Genomic DNA, 17,927 nt, shown 5'->3' with positions numbered 1-17,927 from the left:
AGGAGGGGTGAGAGTAGTCGGGTCAGGAGGGCTGAGCGTAAAGTACCTAGGAGGAGATAGAGTGAGTAGCAGAATTAGGAGGGGTGAGAGTAGTCGGGTCAGGAGGGCTGAGCGTAAAGTACCTAGGAGGAGATAGAGTGAGTAGTAGAATTAGGAGGGGTGAGAATAGTCGGGTCAGGAAGGCTGAGCGTAAAGTACCTAGGAGGAGATAGAGTGAGTAGTAGAATTAGGAGGGGTGAGAGTAGTCGGGTCAGGAGGGCTGAGCGTAAAGTACCTAGGAGGAGATAGAGTGAGTAGTAGAATTAGGAGGGGTGAGAATAGTCGGGTCAGGAAGGCTGAGCGTAATGTACCTAGGAGGAGATAGAGTGAGTAGTAGAATTAGGAGGGGTGAGAGTAGTCGGGTCAGGAGGGCTGAGCATAAAGTACCTAGGAGGAGATAGAGTGAGTAGTAGAATTAGGAGGGGTGAGAATAGTCGGGTCAGGAAGGCATAGCGTAATGTACCTAGGAGGAGATAGAGTGAGTAGTAGAATTAGGAGGGGTGAGAGTAGTCGGGTCAGGAGGGCTGAGCGTAAAGTACCTAGGAGGAGATAGAGTGAGTAGTAGAATTAGGAGGGGTGAGAATAGTCGGGTCAGGAAGGCTGAGCGTAATGTACCTAGGAGGAGATAGAGTGAGAATGTGGAATATCAGAGAGGCAGCAGAGAGAGAGAGAGAGGGAGAGAGGGAGAGAGAGAGAAGGTGAGAAGGAGAGAGAGGGACGAGACGGGATGTTTGAGTAGAGTAGGAAAGGGAGGAGAGTGCAGTAGTAAGATGCAGAGAGAGGAGAGAAGGAAGTAGGTTGGATGAGAGGAAGCACCAGCTTCACACCATTCTTACTTGACATCATATCTAGGGGAATCATTCGGTTAAGTTCTACCTTTGAAGAAACCCAGAGGGACACAGATTGCTAAGGTTTTTTTTTTTAATCTTTAAGCCTTCACCTCTAGCCAGCAGGCCTCTTAGACAGTAGGGGTTACCTATCTCTAGTTTACCTTCACACGAGTGATTAGGGTAGCCTGGAAAAGGGCAGAGCGAGCCCACAGGAGACAAGAGAGAGAGGTTGACCCTTGGAGTGACTCCACCTCTACCTAGCCAGAATACCAAACCAGTCATTACCAACCCTTCAACCACCTTTACGTTACTGTGGACTATTATGGCATTGGCATCTGAGACAATGCCTCATGGTGCGTGCAGGGCCCCCATGAGCAAGGGGTCATGGGTGACAGCACTGTGCCGCCATGTATTATGAAGCTGTTTCCCTGACATACGGGGGAGGGCAGTGTTGATTGGAGTAGGAAGCTGCTGTGGTGCCTAGTGCTTGAAATATCAAACAAAAGGTCTAAGCTCCATGCGCTGGAGAAGCTTTGATTCTGTGTTGGACAAGTGCCCGTCCCTAGCTGACTGCGTGCCGTGGGACACAGCCCATAAAATCGGGACAGTCTCACAAAATGGTTGACCACCCTAAGGACAGGTGATGCAGCAGAAGGATAGAAATGAACAAACTGTTGGGAAAGTACACGAGAATCGAGGGAGTTTGATTGTGGAAGTAGGGCTACATGTGTAGTCCCTGATAAACAGAATGCTGATCAGAAAAAGCGGGAAAACACGTGCACTTCACGGTTTAAAAAAGGTTTTCTTTTAATAAAATAAATGTATGGCGTAAAGTGTTGGGATTATCCCATTTGGATTAGAATTGGGTCTCACTTCCCTTTCCTCAATCGTGAAAATCCATAGAGGCCTTTTATGTATAAAAATAATGACCTCAGCCAGTAGCTCAATACTAACCGTCTTGAAAAAATCCATCAATGACAGTGCTGGGAAATCCATACTTGAATTCAAAAACATCAATGAGAAATTCTTTAAAGTGATAGCTTGGGTCAGGAATCGGTGCAAATTTACGAGAAAAAAAATGTACTGGGGAAAATGACGAAGAAATAACAAATGCAAAAAATGTCGATCAAGGGGAAGTGGGGTTGCAGGGGTGTCCCGCTCCGCTTAATCGACATTCCGGGACTCCAGGGGTTCAAGGAAAACAGGGTATAAATAAAGTTATTTTTTTTTTAAAAGGAAAGGACCCTGTGGCTGCGGTTCCCTTCTTTGTGCGTGAAGGGAACCAGCGTTGCAGAGGGGTGGCGAGGTGGCCGCGGCACACTTCGCTGTGCGTCACCAGAAGGTCAGTAAGGGTGTCCGGGGGGAGTAGGTTGTTTGAAATGACTGCAAGAGGAAAAACAAAAGTTATGTCCGAAAAAATAACTTTCGGTTATTTCTCCCTCGGTCATTTCGAATTCGATTATATGACTGTAATCCCTTGGGTCGCACATTGGCACGAGGGCCGTGGAGTGTTTATGCAGGAATGCAAGAAACAGGTAAAATTGTGGGATTGGTGCGTGAGTTATGAACATGTTGGTAAATTAAAAAGCTAAGGCACGCTTGCTAGGGTGCCATTCACTTACCTTAAACCACAGGGATACCTGAGATACCTGAGGCAATTTCCTGGCCCACAGTATTGAAGAATATTCATTCCATAGAGATTAAACAAAGTGAGAGTGCGGGCAGTTCGTGAGTCATGACGTAACATCCCAGTGACACAACGATTTTGTCGCAGCCTCTGTAATGTGGCAATAAGCCACGAGGTGGCGGGCCAATGCCGCCCCAGGTAATGCCCCCGGGGCGAGTTATAGTCCCGAGCGAAGCGATCTGTGCACATGACGCCCTGGAGGTGGAGTTAAAATATACTGTTAAACTGAACCCCAACAGGAGGTTTGATGGGAGCCACACTGCCGTTAATGCCAGTGGGATTGTATAGTAATGCAATGAATTGTGTCGTACTGTGGTTTGCTCTGATAGGGTAGACGAGTCAAACCATTTGGTGTTTTAATTAATTATTTAGGACGTGGTTTTTAACATTGCAATTTTCTTGATTCCTTTTCTTTCTTTTTTGCTTTTCTTTCTTCTTTTAGCACTGTTCTAGTGTGCCATAATGTTCTTTTTTTTCTTTTGTAAATGTATGAAAAGTTCATGTAACTGTAACACACTAATACAAAAAATAAAAAAATAAAAAATAACACTGATGTATCCGTATGAATTTTACCCTGGTGGCATTTTCCTCTTCTGCCTCCATCTCTCGCCGAATCTCAAGGCACGAAATTACTATAACTACAATAATTGCAATCATTGTAACATCCAGAAGTGCTGTCATAGGCATAAGGCAATATGTAAAGGTAGTTAGGTTTCTTGCATAATGCCGCATAATGCCATCATAAGTGGTAAAATGCAACACTGGAATTAGGAGCAGGGGTTGATAACAATCGTGCATAGGGGGAAGAGAGGTGCGTGGGGGGGGGGGAGCTTTATTACAGGCTGTCATTATTTCGCCTCTAAACATGTCAGCTGGATGGAAGTGATCCCCTGGCCCCATGCACATCTGCGTCCTTTCCAGAGGTAAGCTAGCTCCGCTGCTTTTATTCCATTTATTTATTTATTTATGTATGTATTTGATGCGTGCATGCCTTAAGCGCACTAAAGCCGGAGGCATTTAGCGCCGGCGGGGATGTCTGCGCCGGATCACAGCAGCCTGCGGCGATCTGCTGCCTGATTTATCACCTCCTCCATTCTCCAGCAGGAGGCCCAAGGATTGGGTTCTGCTTTACGAGGCCACTGCCTGGACGCCAATAAAGCACAATGGAACTCTTTCAGAGGGGCCCTACTTCAGGTTTACGGCCCAGGAGTTATACAGCCCCTGGTTGCCCCTGAAAGCAGACCCAGTGCACATTTATCTTTGATCGAGGAGGTCACTAAAGTTGCATTTGTTTCAGGTATAATTACAGGACAATGAAGATAGGTTTTTATTTGAAAGGCAATTCATTCATGTCAGAACGAACAGACACCTGGGGAGTGCTCTGGAATGTAAGAGAAATGCAGTCTCCTTAGGACGTTTTTCAACGCATAGGATTCAGTGCATAGTCGTGTACACAGTGTTTTTTGTGTTTGTTAAACTAATTTGTATGGGGGAGGCATACTAGTCACTACACTTGCAGCGATTGCTGGTTGTTGCTACTTTTTCACATATAAATTAGTGGCTAGATATTGAATTGCATTGTACAACTGAGCCAAAGGAAGCCTTTTCTCCCCGTCTCTTGCTGGACTAAGACGCACAGCCACAGAGAGGTAACAGGCCGCAAGGCCCTGCTCCTGCTTGATGCCAGTGCTTAACCACCATTGGTTACCCACCAGGGAAATATGGGCTGAGATGGACTCAAGTAACCCACAGGGAAAGACAGGTTCTACCTAGAAATGCAGCGGAGCCCACAGACACAAGACGAAAGAATAGGGGTCACACTCAGCAACAGCTAAGCTTGCCAGGGAACTGGATTAGGGGGAGATAAACTCCTGAACCAGAAACGTTGACCTGGAAGTTGATAACTTAACTTGATAACTTGGCACAGTAGCTTGACTGAAGTGCAGGGCCCTTATGCATCCTCGGGGCCCTGATCCCCCACTTCTTATCATCTCAGCTGCTTTCTATGCTCTGCACTTGCCTCGGCTCACCCTCCCTTGGAGGTTGCACTTTCCCTTTCGCAGCACTTCACCTGCTGCTCACCATGAGCACCACAGGTCCCACCCCATACCAATCTCCCCTCTGCACTTGCACATTCTGAACACTCAGAAGGCACAGTAGGGTTGTGCCCCCCTTCCCACTATCTTCTTTGGTTTATTTAATTAACTCATCCCCTGTCCCCTCCCTGTTTCCCTGTGGGCACTTTGAAACAATATTTGCTTCCTGTATAAACACCTAACAGGTGAACAATAAATAAATAAATACACCTATTGACCTGAAAGGGATCCTGGGCCTAGCAATTGCAGATAGAACAGGTTAAAATATTATGAAAGTGCGGTTGGTTCAACTATAAGTTACTATTATCCATGAACACAGCCCAGAGTCATTTCCGGCTCATTACAAAGGGATTTAAATAAGATACAGGTGTCAAATAACAGCAATTAAATGCCCGTGTACTAAGAACTTAAACTATCCAGGAATGTGAGTCATACTATTTACTAGACAGGCCAGAGACACACGCACAGGCCTTTAGCAAGGGTTTAGGATGGCCGTGCTGCTGACTCTGCAAGGAGAGCCCATTTCAGAATAGCAGCAATACAAATCTTACCAGCATGCAACTGCACACATTGTTTCTGGAAAATGACAGTCACTATTTCTAAAAGCAACATTAGTGAAGGAAGATTATTCCCCGTATCCTAATCAAAAGTGTGCAGTCTGGGTGAAAAGGTATTTTAAAACATAGGGACCAAAGAGCAGGGGCTATAGCTCTGGAGCATAAAGACACATTACGAATATTAGCTCTGGAGCATAAAGAAGCATTAAGACTAATAGCTCTGGAGCATAAAGACACATTATGAATACTAGCTTTGGAGCATAAAGAAGCATTAAGACTAATAGCTCTGTAACATAAAGAAGCATTAGGAATAATAGCTTTGGAGCATAAAGAAGCATTAAAACTAATAGCTCTGTAACATAAAGAAGCACTAGGAGTAATAGTTTTGGAGCATAAAGAAGCATTAAGAATAATAGCTCTGGAGCATAAAGAAGCAATAAGAATAATAGCTTTGGAGTATAAAGAAGCATTGAGAATAATAACTTTGGTGCATAAAGAAGCATTAAGAAGCATTGAGAAAAATAGCTTTGGTGCATAAAGGACCATTAAGAATACATTGCATCCCAGATGTTGCTGCTCGCTCATGTGAGTGTGTGCTGATCCAGACCATTATTTCTGGGACTTTCTATTTCCTTATTCCTAATTTGTATGGAACCCCCTCAACCCCAATAACTCAACATTTGCAGCGGCGCTGGCAGACTTGATTGCAGACTAAGCATCTCAAGATAGCCTCTGCAAGCATGGAAGTCAGTATTTCCTTAAAAAAACCCCAGGACAGCCTCAAGAAAAACCAAATTCCAAACCTAGAATGTCGGCCCTTCTCTTAGGTGCTAGTGCTTGCTCCTCCAACCTTGGCCAGGTATTACCATTAGCTGCCCTGTAATAGCTAGTCTGCCCTTTTCTTCACACACATCTCTCACACTTTACCGAACACACCAATGAAGTATGTGAACAACTAATACAGAGTCTGGACACACACAGGTATCACAAGAAATGCCATGCCATTATTAGCCAGGACTTTGCTAGAGTGAAAAGCATAGAATCTTTTGATACATGACTAAATGAAGCACTTGGCATAAAGCGGCCAACTATCCCTCCAAGTCCCGCTACATTTGGGCACGAAACTGGGCTGCCCCAAGGGACTAGTGTAATTGGCTTGTATCATAGCAATACATTTGGGTCCGAATCCCATTGCTCTCAAGGTGTTAAAAAAAAGGACCATTTGGCCCGGACAAATGCCTGCTAGGTGTCTAGCGAGACAAGCATTGCAGCTTCCCCTTTTTTGGCTACCTTTTCCAGCAGATGACACACCCTCCTAAGATTATCATGGGTCTGGTGATTTTTTATAAACCCTGTTTGTTCTGGATGGATTAGAATGGGCATTAGATGTTCCAGATGGTTGGCCAGAATTTTAGTGTACATCTTAGCGTCTAAGTTCATGAGTGCAATCGAGCAATATAATCCACATTTTATTGGGCCTTTCCCTTGTTTGGGGAAGAACATTATTCTAGCTTCTTCCATAGTGGCTGTAATTTTGCCACTGGTGGCGAAGGAATTAATAAGGTCAGTATGTTTGGTGGCTAGAGTCGTACGGAACCTTTTATAAAAAGAGCCAGAGTATCCATCCCACCCGGTGATTTGTTCGTAGGAAGGTTCGCTATTACATATAGCACCTCCTCTCGAGTGATATCTGCTTCTATTATTTCACTATCTGGGGTGGATATACTATTTAGTTGAGTTGCTTGTAAGTATTTGTGTTGGAGTAGTTGGTCAGGGTGGTCAAACTCATACAGGGCTGAGTAAAAGGCCTGAAACTGTACTGTGATGTGTTCTGTTGTCATCACCCATGTACCGAGGGAGTCCTCTACCCCCAGGATTGTTTGGGCCACGTATCTCTGTTTTAATTATCTCACCAGTAATTTATCAGCTTTGTGTCATGATTCCTGCCCCTCATGTCCCCAGCCCTCCAAGATGTCAGGCTGGAGCCAGGCCACGATCACCTGCATGGCCCTCAAGGGCCTCTCCATCCCTCCAAAGACCCACTTGGAGTCAGACTTGGCGCTTGTGTCACCAGACTCACTCACTCCCATAGGATAACATTGGGGATAGGACTTGTAGTGCATTGATGGGGACAAGATGCATGCCCCCACATATTTCGGTTCCCAGAACTGCATGTGCAGTCTAGCCTTTTGGGTGTGGTTCAGCCCAGAGACACCTGGGATACCCAGAGACTATTTAAGCCACGCCCAGGCTGAGAAACATGCTTTGTGTTTTCTGCACCTGCAGCGTGACACCGTGTTCGGATCGGTCTCCAGTAGGCCTGCATCTTTCCTCTGCGCTCAGCTCCTGCAAGAACAAGAACACCGTTAGGAACAGCCTTACCTTGCGGCACGCCCATCATTCATCGCTCCTTCTTTTCTGCGGGCATCTTCGGCGGTGTCATTCCCATCCCGGCACGCCGCTTCCTAAGGGAAAGGGAAAAGAACAGAAAAAAGGCATTAGTAAGCATTCTGCAAATCTTCGCTTATTTTTAAATACTGTACGAGCTTCAAACGCTTACCTGAATTCTAGCCGCTCTGTGGGAACTCTGTCTCTGGAACTTCTCATCCATCTGCAAGAGGGAAAAGACACTCCAGCTTAGCGTGGAAACATCTAGAGGCGCCACATACCACGCTTACTCACCGCATTTGTTCTTCATAACCGGAATCCACGCTGAAAATGTCACAGCACCTAAAAGACACAGAAAAAGAACTCATTTCAATACAAATACAAAAGGGGTGCATCGCGCATCGCACTCTCACTCACCTTCAGCGCTACTCATTTCAGCAGCACGCCGCCATCCCCGGACGCCGGCCATCATCTAAGGAAGGAAAGGAACGAAGTTAGAGAACTGTTCAAAAGACTCATTATACTTACCTGTCAGACTCTTACCAGTGAAGTAACTAGGCAGCAACAAGCCCGCATCAATCAATGCGCCCCTGCGCTGAAAGCAGGACGGAGAGCACACTATCCAAGAAAACAAGGTGAGCTGTGGATGAAAGGGAAGGGTTGGACCCCGGGGAAGAAGGGGTTCAAGCACACAGAGACAATAGGGAGTTAAACTCTACCAATCCTGTGTTTCAGGCCCAGTCTCCAGTCAAATAGCCTCCAGGGAAGGGTTCGAGGTCGTAAGAGGTCAGAACAGGCTGAGTGACGTCCCTGTGGATACCAGGTGAGCGTTACAGTTTGTTAGCCTTGATATAGTATTTTTGCTTTAAATAAATCAGGCTCCTCTTTTCATGTGCAAAAGATCTAATGTGTCCTTCACTTTCCTATATAACCACTGGAGTCGTGGGCTACAGTCCGTCTCCATCTGTTTCATAGTATTTCTTACTTCGGTTTCGAGGTTGGATTCTATTCTTCACTTGAGTTTCCCCCTATATGCTTCAGCCGCTATAATCTCCCTTCTTAGTGTTGGTTTAAATGCATCCCAGAGCAGACCTGTCCCTGTTTCCATGCTGGCGGAAATGGAGAAGTACTCTATTATTTTACGCTCTATGTCGTTGCAGAGGACTTGATCTACCAATAGAGAATTTGGGAATTTCCAACTCCATGATGTGGGTCGAGGTCCAGGGAAAGCTAGATCAATGGTAATCAGTGTGTGATCTGAGATAGTTATAGTGAGGGTATGTATGTTTGATATTCTACCTATCAGTGTGGTCGAGGCCCAAATGTAGTTGATTCTAGAAAAAGATTTGTGTACATGGGAGTAATAGGTCTATGCGGTTTCGTCACCACCCAGGGTTGTCCATACATCCCTGAGTGCCAGTTGTTCAAACTTTGCGTTAAGGGCTTGTGATGCCAAAGGTTGGGCACATTTGGTTTCGGAGCTTCTATCCCGGGACGGTTTCCATGCTATATTAAAATCCCCCAGCAATATCGTCTCGCCTTCACTGAAGTGTTCTAGTTTTGTGAGCACCATTTTCAAAAACCCTTTTTGGACAGAATTCGGGGCGCAGATGGAAGCTACTGTTAGGGTAAGCAGACTTAATTGGAGAAGTAAAAAGATATCTTGGCCTCTTTGTCAGCATTTGTCTTTAATATCGTCACCTGGGTATCTGCTTTGAACACGAGGAGTACCCCTGTTGTTTTCTCCTTGGCGTTGGCTTGTATGATCTTTGGGTATTGTCAAATTTTAACCTGTGTAGCTGGAGTCTAATGTGTGTTTCCTGAAGTGCAATCAGGTCGGGGTTGGTGTGTGAAGAGGAGATGTTCTAATTTCCTTCTTTTGACAGGGGTGTTTAGAAACCTAATGTTAAGTGTCAGAGTCCGGAATGTAATTGCGTTGTGTGGTGATCATACTTAGGGATATCCTGAGAATTGGAGACAAAATAGTTCTCTGCGAGTTGCCCCCTGTGTACCGCCCAACTTCCCTCAATGTTTGCCCAACCCCTACCCAATGCACCCCCCCCAACCCCACCTCCCCTCCTAGAACAAAGATCCCCCCCGGTGTAGGCCACCCTGCTGAACTTTCCTCTGACACAGTCCTTGGAGGCAACCTACTGATAAAACCAGGAAAAACATACAAGGTATCCTAAAACACTTTCCCTTACTTTTTGGCGGATTCCAAGAAGAGCTCTAATCGTACCCCGGCTTCATTATGCAAAGTAAAGTAAATTGAGCTCAGTGGAAGTCCCCTTCATCAGACCATTCTTCATTTTTCAGTAATGTCTTTAATGCTCAGATTGTTGAAGACTGTGTGATCCAAATAGTCTTTCTGGGTTTTCTTGCGGGTGTGTTCCTAAGTTGTCCATTCTATAGCCTACGCCCCCTGGGGGTGTAGTTGCAGGTGGCTGCTGGACCAGGTTGTTAGCCCAATTCAATTTGCATGATCCGGGCCCCCTCCTCTTTTGAGGTCACTTATTGTTGTTTGCCTTCCCAGTTGAAGAGGAGGCCAAAAGGGAAGGTACATCTGTATGGTACCTTTTTAGCCTGCAGATGCTCCAGCAGGCTACGCAGCTCCCTTCTTTTCTGCAATGTCAGTTGCGATAAGTCTTGAAACAGTTGAATTTCATTGCCATTCAAAGTGCTTGGAGCTGCCCTTCTTGCTGCCCGCAGGATCTGTTATTATGTGGGTAGCAAGCTAGGGCAGCAAGGATGTCTCTGGGGTGGGCGCCTGAATCTTTGCATGTTGGGCACACCCTGTGGATCCTATCGATAGGGATGGCAACTGCCGTTTCTGCGTTCAAGAGGTCAAGACTTTGGGCCTCATTACGACCCAGGCGCTAATGGGTTAACGGCGCCATAAAAGGCTGCGGTGCCATTAACCTATTAGCGCCTAATTACGAGGTCCCTTTGCGGGATCTGACCTTAACGGCTGGTTTTACCAGCCGTTAAAGTAGGGACCCGCAAAGAGACCTTGGTGCTAAGTACGGTGCCGCAATTTGCGGCACCGTATTTAGCGCCTTCCCCATTCCCATTGAGCCCTATGGGGCAAAAATGGAAATGGGGAAGCTCATGGTGGCATGGGGAATTACCGCCTCGCCAACCTTGGAATGGGGTGGTAATTCCCCATTCTGCCATGGCGGACACCGGCATGGACCATGGTGCTAATAGCACCATGGTCCTCCGCCTGGGTCGTAATGAGGCCCTTTGTCTTTTAAGTCTACATTGTGCACTGATTCCAGTAGATTTCTAATGCGGATGTTGGACCCCCGTGATCTGTTCTCTAGGTCTTCATACTGCAACTCAATATTATGTGTTGTTCTGGCCAAGTGTTCTAGTAGTTTGTCCGATTTATTTGAGTCGAGGGCCAAGTCTTGGAGTGCTTTTTCATTAGTGTCGACCCTTTCCTCCAGAGAGGAGATGTCCTTCTTCATTGCCGCTAGTTCATCCTTAAATTCACTGTTGAAAGTATTGAATTGTACCTGCAGGGATGTGGGGAGCCTATCCTGGAACTCCCGAAAGCATTGTTCCATATCTTTTTTGGAAGCAGCCATGATATTGTCTGTAGTATTCGACTTGTCACTGGCTGAGTCTTGTATACTGTCTAAGCTTGTGTAAGCTCCCTCCGATCTTGACCAGCACTCTTGTATGAGGTTTACCTTGGGAACGGACTGTTGTAGAGGTCTCTGTGCTATTTTTCTCCCTTTATTTCCCTGCATTGGCCACGATCTGTGCTAGAGTGATCGCCTCTACCCCCTATCTTTCTGCTAGCCTGCAGCCGTGGGGGGGTCTGAGGAGGAGATGAAGCTTCTTCTCTGGAGAGTATCCCTTGTGGGTTAGGGTGGCTTACCGTGGTATCTCCTCCAGGGTTTTCAGGGTGATTTGTATTGTTTGCCCCTACTTACTGGCACCTATGGGCCCACCTTTCCTCATATGGCAGGACCTATGAGTTCCAGTGTGTGACCGCAAGGAGGAGCCCGGTGTGCCCCTTGTGACCCCTGCTGTTCACTGTGCTATCTTGGGGCCCGAGATCCTCACCAGCTGTGTTTACCATTCTTGTGCCCCTTAGCTTGCTACCTCGTTCAGAACAGGGATCATCAGGGGGGGAGGAGTGGGCCCAGGCAGGCATCCCCGGGCTGAACTGCGCTAGATGCAGAATTTCTAAATGTGATGCAGGGCTTCAAAATTTACACCTGGAGATGGGGGCAGTGGAGGGGGCAAGGCCTCCGTTGAGTCATAGTTAAAATAGGACTCAGCACACGCTCTACATGTTATGATATTGTTATGTTATTTGGCATTCATATTGCGCTCTGTCTATCATTGGTATGACCTCAAAGTGCTGGTAGGTACAACGCCCTCTGGGACCGTAGTTCAGGTCAGTTGAGTGAGTAGGGTGTCGTAGGGTGCTTGAGTGCACCAGTTATGTGTGCAGCTGTTGTAATTGCTTGATGGCAGCTGCATCCTAGCATTAGGTGTGTTGGTATTGATATTGGTAGAATGTGTGCAGTCTGGCGGGTGGACACCAAGACTGGGTTCTGGCTATGTTAGGCCTGTAGGACGCTTATGTGTCCAGCTAGGCCAGTTTGTCATGGGGTATAGCTGCGTTTCATTAGAATGATGAGGTGTTTGTGGGGTTTGTTCATATCTGAGCAGCTAGGCCGAATTGATCGAGGGGTGTAGCTGCACTCTAATTGTGTGATGGTGTAGAGTAGAGAGTAAGCATAGAGATATGGGAGGAGAATGTTTGCGTTGAGTTATGATCTGAGGAGATCGATATTATGCATTTCAGGCATGCGGTTGCTTATTAGCGAATTAATAAGCATATTCAGTGATATGGCGCATATTCGCCTAACTATCCTATCACCAAATTGTAGCTTGCAAAGTATTGTAAACAAAAAGCTCTATTAAACTCTACCTTTTCAGATTTCTCATCTTTGATATCACTGATATCCTACTTGGAAGCAGTGATATCAAAGATGAGGATACCGTGGGCGGACACAATCCATCAGAAAGCAAGAATGGGAGGAAGAGGAAGATGGAAGCATTTGAAAGCAACTAAGGGAGTGATCCTCTGTCAATTAAAGTTGCTGGAAATCTGTCCCCCACTGGTGTTCCAGCCCTGTCCATCAATTTGCTGTTTTATACATCAGACATGGGGGTCCCCGTTCGTCTCTTGACCACTTTCAGTAAAACAGGATTATGCACGGGGGCTCTCCAATTGTTCCTCTTCCTCACACCCTGTGTCGTTAAGTGTGTGTAATAATGGAGGGGATTGCAGCTCACTGCTTGTTCATGGGGCCAGGGGTCCTCGCCAGCCATGCTCACCTTGCTAGTGCTCCCGCACTGATGCCCCATCCTGTAAGAGCCCTGACGAGGGGAGGAGAACAGACCCAGGTGTCCCGGGCTTATCTGCACCTGAAACAAGGCTTCCTCTTGATCTTCTGGATATATGGAAGTGGGAGGCCGGGGCCTCTGTTGCGTTATGGTAGGATGGGCTTCCCCCTGTCCTTTTCATTTTTTTACTTCCACCCGCGCTAAAGGGGGCATGCATGGCTCCTCCGGCCCTGTCGCCGGAGCCGGGTCTGGGAAGGTGGAAGCTGCGCTCCGCATCCCTCAAAAGGCTGGCAGGCAGGTTCCCCGGCGTTCATCTGATTGTTGCGCAGAGGGTTCCCCGCTGGTCAACAGTCTGTCTTCACCAAGCTGGAAAATGCATGCGGGCCCTCCCGATGTCCCTTGCAGCGATGCCTGATGGTTTCTCTTCAGCCCCAAACGGAGTTCTACAGACTCCACACCGAGCTGGATTTATTCGGGGTCAGAGTTCGACAAGCCGCAACTCCTCTTGACGGAGGCCATCTTGGAATCCCCGAAACATAATTTAAGAGTGCAAGTCTCTACTGACTATATTTCAATCATTACTGTCATTACTCTTTAACTAACTACCAACCAAACTGTAATGATGATGAGCAACATTGTGAAATAGCTCACACACATAATAACACGCAGAGCCAATACCATAACCAAGCGAAATATTCATAAGAGAGCTATGAGGCATTTGAATGTGTTATTTTCAAAATGCGCCCAACGCGTACGATTACATATATGTTTACAAACAAGTTGGAATAAGAATTTACAAAAATACATAAACATAATTTAAGCGTGGACGACTCTACTGACTTTAAGTTAATCATTAATTTCACCATTTTCTAACTATCAACTGAACTGTAACGATGGTGAGCAACACTTCAAAATAGCTCATACACTTAATAGTAGGCAGAGCTCCTTTGACTGATTACTAAAGACACTTTAACGAAGCTAATTATTAACAAGAGAGTTCACATAAATTTATTGGCAGATATCAGCCAACACATTCGTGTATATACTCCAATCATTAGGCGGCATTTAAATGTGACATGAGAACATATGCGCCCAGCACGCACAATTGCATATTTGTTTACAAACAAGTATGAACATGATGACATCACATGCATTGTGTGATGTCATCACATGCACACCGCAAAAATAATTAAAATGGCGGCTGCGAGAAAGCAACTCGCGGCACGCCGAGGGTGATTCCTAAAGGACACCCGTACAATTCTTTGAAGCAGAGAATCTCCATACAAACGGTAGGTACGGCGGAACACTTTGACAAATTGTTCTTTCTAACAATGATGAATTATACTAACTGACAAACAACACATGAGATAGTGGTAATTTAAATAGCTCACATAATACAGATTACACATTTTGCCCATTTATAAAGACACTCGTTAATCTGCACAACTGACCTACATTCAAATCAAGAATTGGATATAGAATTGACCACAAGGGTGATTATTTCCCTCCATTTATTTTTCATGTTGCAAAAATATTTTTATATATAATCAGATGGCGGCCAATAGAATCCAATAACCCATTTTAACATTACATTTTAGGTATTCAATTAGAATCCCATACAACTAACATCTGGAACAGAACAATATGTGAGTCTTCATAATAATACTGATACTTTAGACACCTCCATGTATGGCTACTAACACCTGGGGGACACATTATAATAGAAGAGGATATTATTTTATATCTAATTTCACACGGGTGTGGGTGACCAATTGCTCTTAAGGAATTTTCCGAAAAGGTTAAACTCGCCATTTTGTTGCCTATGGAATTTTGAATATTTGATAATCCAAACAACTGCATGCTGAGACACCACATTGAAGCAAAATCTTTGGCTGCACCATAACATTCACATTGATCCCAAGGAACATTGATTGATGCGCTGTTCTTGTTATTTCTTTTGTCTTTTTATCTTATTGTTTTCTTGTTGTTTTTTTCTTGATTTTTCCTGTGTCATATTTTGGTGCGTAATCTTATGTTGTGTTTGAATCATATTACATGACACCATTTTGTCTTTCTCTCTTTTCCAAAAATGCTGAATCTGCTGATATTCAAATGCTATATCAAATATGCCTGAACTGATACCCTTTTATCCATGCTGGTTTTAGAACTGTATTCTAAATATTATCAAACGGATATCCGCTTTTTATGGCAGAATTTAGAATTTTGTCTGATGAATTTTTCGTATGTTATCTCATGTGTTGTAACTCTGATTGATGTAACATTGATGTTCATACCTTCAAATGGGTTTGGACAGCGGTTATTGATTTGTTTTAAAATATGATGTAATATTCAGACTTTGTTTTGGTGTTGGCATGCTTACTGCTGATATCTCCTGTAACCACTGACTCTGTTTATAATCTCATGTTACATTTTCATCAATGGATGATGGTGGGCTGATGATTTGAACAAATCTATATATGGTTTAATGTAATGGAATATGAATTAATGACACATTTAGCGTAATCACAAGCCTTGAGAATGGCTGATGGTCAAAACACATGTCGGCTGATTGAACGCAATGAATAAAACATTTCTTCAAAGATTTATTGAAACATAAGTTTCTGTTTAAAACTTGTTAGAAGATAAGCACATAAACCTAAGAAACAACCACTTCATGCATGAAAATGGTAGCAGTGTGTGATACAAATCAACATAACATAACATAATGATGAGAAAGAGATTCTAGCTGTCCTTCTGTTCTGAAAACTACAGCACAACCCAAAAATGTGAATCTTAGCTGCTGTGTTCACAAGAGAGGTTGCACAAGCCACAGAAAGTAATCTGGGCTGTGCTTGTTTTCAGAGAAAGACTTGCACGCTCTATAGACAGAGGTCTTAACTGTGTTCAGAGAAGGAATTGCAAAACGTATAGGCCAGTGCTCAAAGGGTACAAAAAGAAGTAGAGGAATTATGTTCCCTACTAGCCTGCCCCCTGTCCCCAAACCCCATCACCAAGCCCCCTCCCACGTACAATACAAACCTTCAAACACATGTGCCTGCTGTTTAAGGGAACATTCAGTGCAGTGCCCTGAAGTGCAAGTTTCAACTTCTTCCTACACTTTTATTTAAAAACGAAACCATTTCAGAACAGTTTATTGTTAGAATAGACTATAGGAACAGTAAAATGTAATGAAAAAAAGAGTAGAGGAGCACTGTTCCCAACCCGCCCACTTCAGCCACTGCTATAGGCAGAGCTCCTTGAGGTTCTTGTCCTGGGGGAGTAACTTGCATAACCACTGACAGAGTCTGTCTACGCATTTGTTCAGAGAAGGACATCTACAATCCATAGATAGATGGTAACTGCGCTTGCATTCAATGAAGAATGTGCACAATCCACAGGCAGAGGTCCTGGTTCCAATATGTTCAAAGAAGTGCAGACAAAGTAAACTAGCTCTGTCCAAGCCTGTATGGATTCTGAATCTCACTCTAGAACTTCAGCATGAATACATTGTGTGGTGACAGGCATATAAATGAATCTGTTCCACATTTATTTTCTGAAAGTTCATGTTTGTTTCAGTCCTATTAGTATGTACATCCCCTGTGCCTTCTCAGAAGTCCAAGTCCGGGCTAGAAGACAAAGGCAAGCGAAGTAGGTTAATGGTCCCCTTCCAGGGCCCCCCTCACAAAACCCTGACTGAGTGGTGATTGTGAGGTCATTGGTAGGTTTCTGCCCTACTGCCAGGACCACCCACCTACCCACCCTCAGGGGCACTGCTTGACTCATCACAATAGCTTATGATTTCAATGACAATTGAGAAGATTTTCAGTGCCACATAGTTGTGTAGATGGCAAAGGTGTGCTTTTCAAATTCTACTTGACATAACATTGATGAAGAAATGCCTTCAATGAGTTAAAGGAGGTTGATGTGACTCATCTTGTCCTTCGTGATCGGTGGGAGTGGAGCCAAAGAACATCAAAAACTCCTCCGCCCTCCCCAACAATACTCTGAAGAGTCCATTGTGATGGATTCTGCAATATGATGTGTTGACTGTTGACCCCGGTGACTGCTCCATTTACTCCCCTCCGCACGCTCGTCAGAATGTCCCTCAAACTCAACCGATTGTAAGAAGTTCACTGCTTCCCATCAGATCTGATTTCTCATGTATTGTACATTGTTTTGTGATCAAAAGACCTTTGTTCCTCCTATATATAAAATAAATAAATAGATAAATATTAAGAATAATAAGATGTTTGTTCTTAGGAGAGCAAAATCTTCTTTCCAGAAGAAATGGCAAAGAGGGTGGATCTTTTGATTGCAACATTGTGTCAGATTTCGCTGTGGAGGCCACACCCTGAGTTGAGGGTGGAGCATCACCTACTCACCAGAAGAAGAAGAAGAGCTCTCTGAAACCCCCATGCCATCATGGTGGAAGCGTGCACGCGAACATGGTGAAGAGTAACACGCAGTGCTCAGATGGTACCTGAGGGGGCAAGGCCTTCCCTACCACCATGCCCAGGAGAGCTGTGATGAAGGAAAGCAGCTGGTCCAGAACTTGGGAGGGCTTGGGTTCTACATTTTGGAAACCAGGGATCGAAAGCGGGGGCAGACACTGTCAAATCAAGACTCTGGAGTATCCTGGCCATTCGCATGATCCTGTTAAAGTAATTCCCCGGGAGCAGAATTGATGCAGAAGGGCAGCTCCTGTTAAAGGAGATGGTAATTTGGTTCATATTTTGCTACAAAAAGAATGTGTTTAGTTGGTTTTGATATAATGTATCTTCATTAGCCAATGTGTAGAAGCAATCTTTTACTGTAGGCATATTCTTGTTTTGAACCCTAAGCTGTGTGAGTCTGCCTGTTTCTCAAGCCCTGCCCAGGATGTGGAGGGGGTGAGTGCCAAACAGTATCAGCTGAAGAGGAGATGTGTACTCCAGTTCCAAATGAACCTTATCTAAGGGTG

The sequence above is a fragment of the Ambystoma mexicanum genome, chromosome 10 (assembly GCF_040938575.1).
Source record: "Ambystoma mexicanum isolate Mex_15411 chromosome 10, UKY_AmexF1_1, whole genome shotgun sequence".
In the NCBI taxonomy this organism is placed as follows: domain Eukaryota; kingdom Metazoa; phylum Chordata; class Amphibia; order Caudata; family Ambystomatidae; genus Ambystoma; species Ambystoma mexicanum.
Note: the sequence above shows the minus strand (reverse complement) of the source record.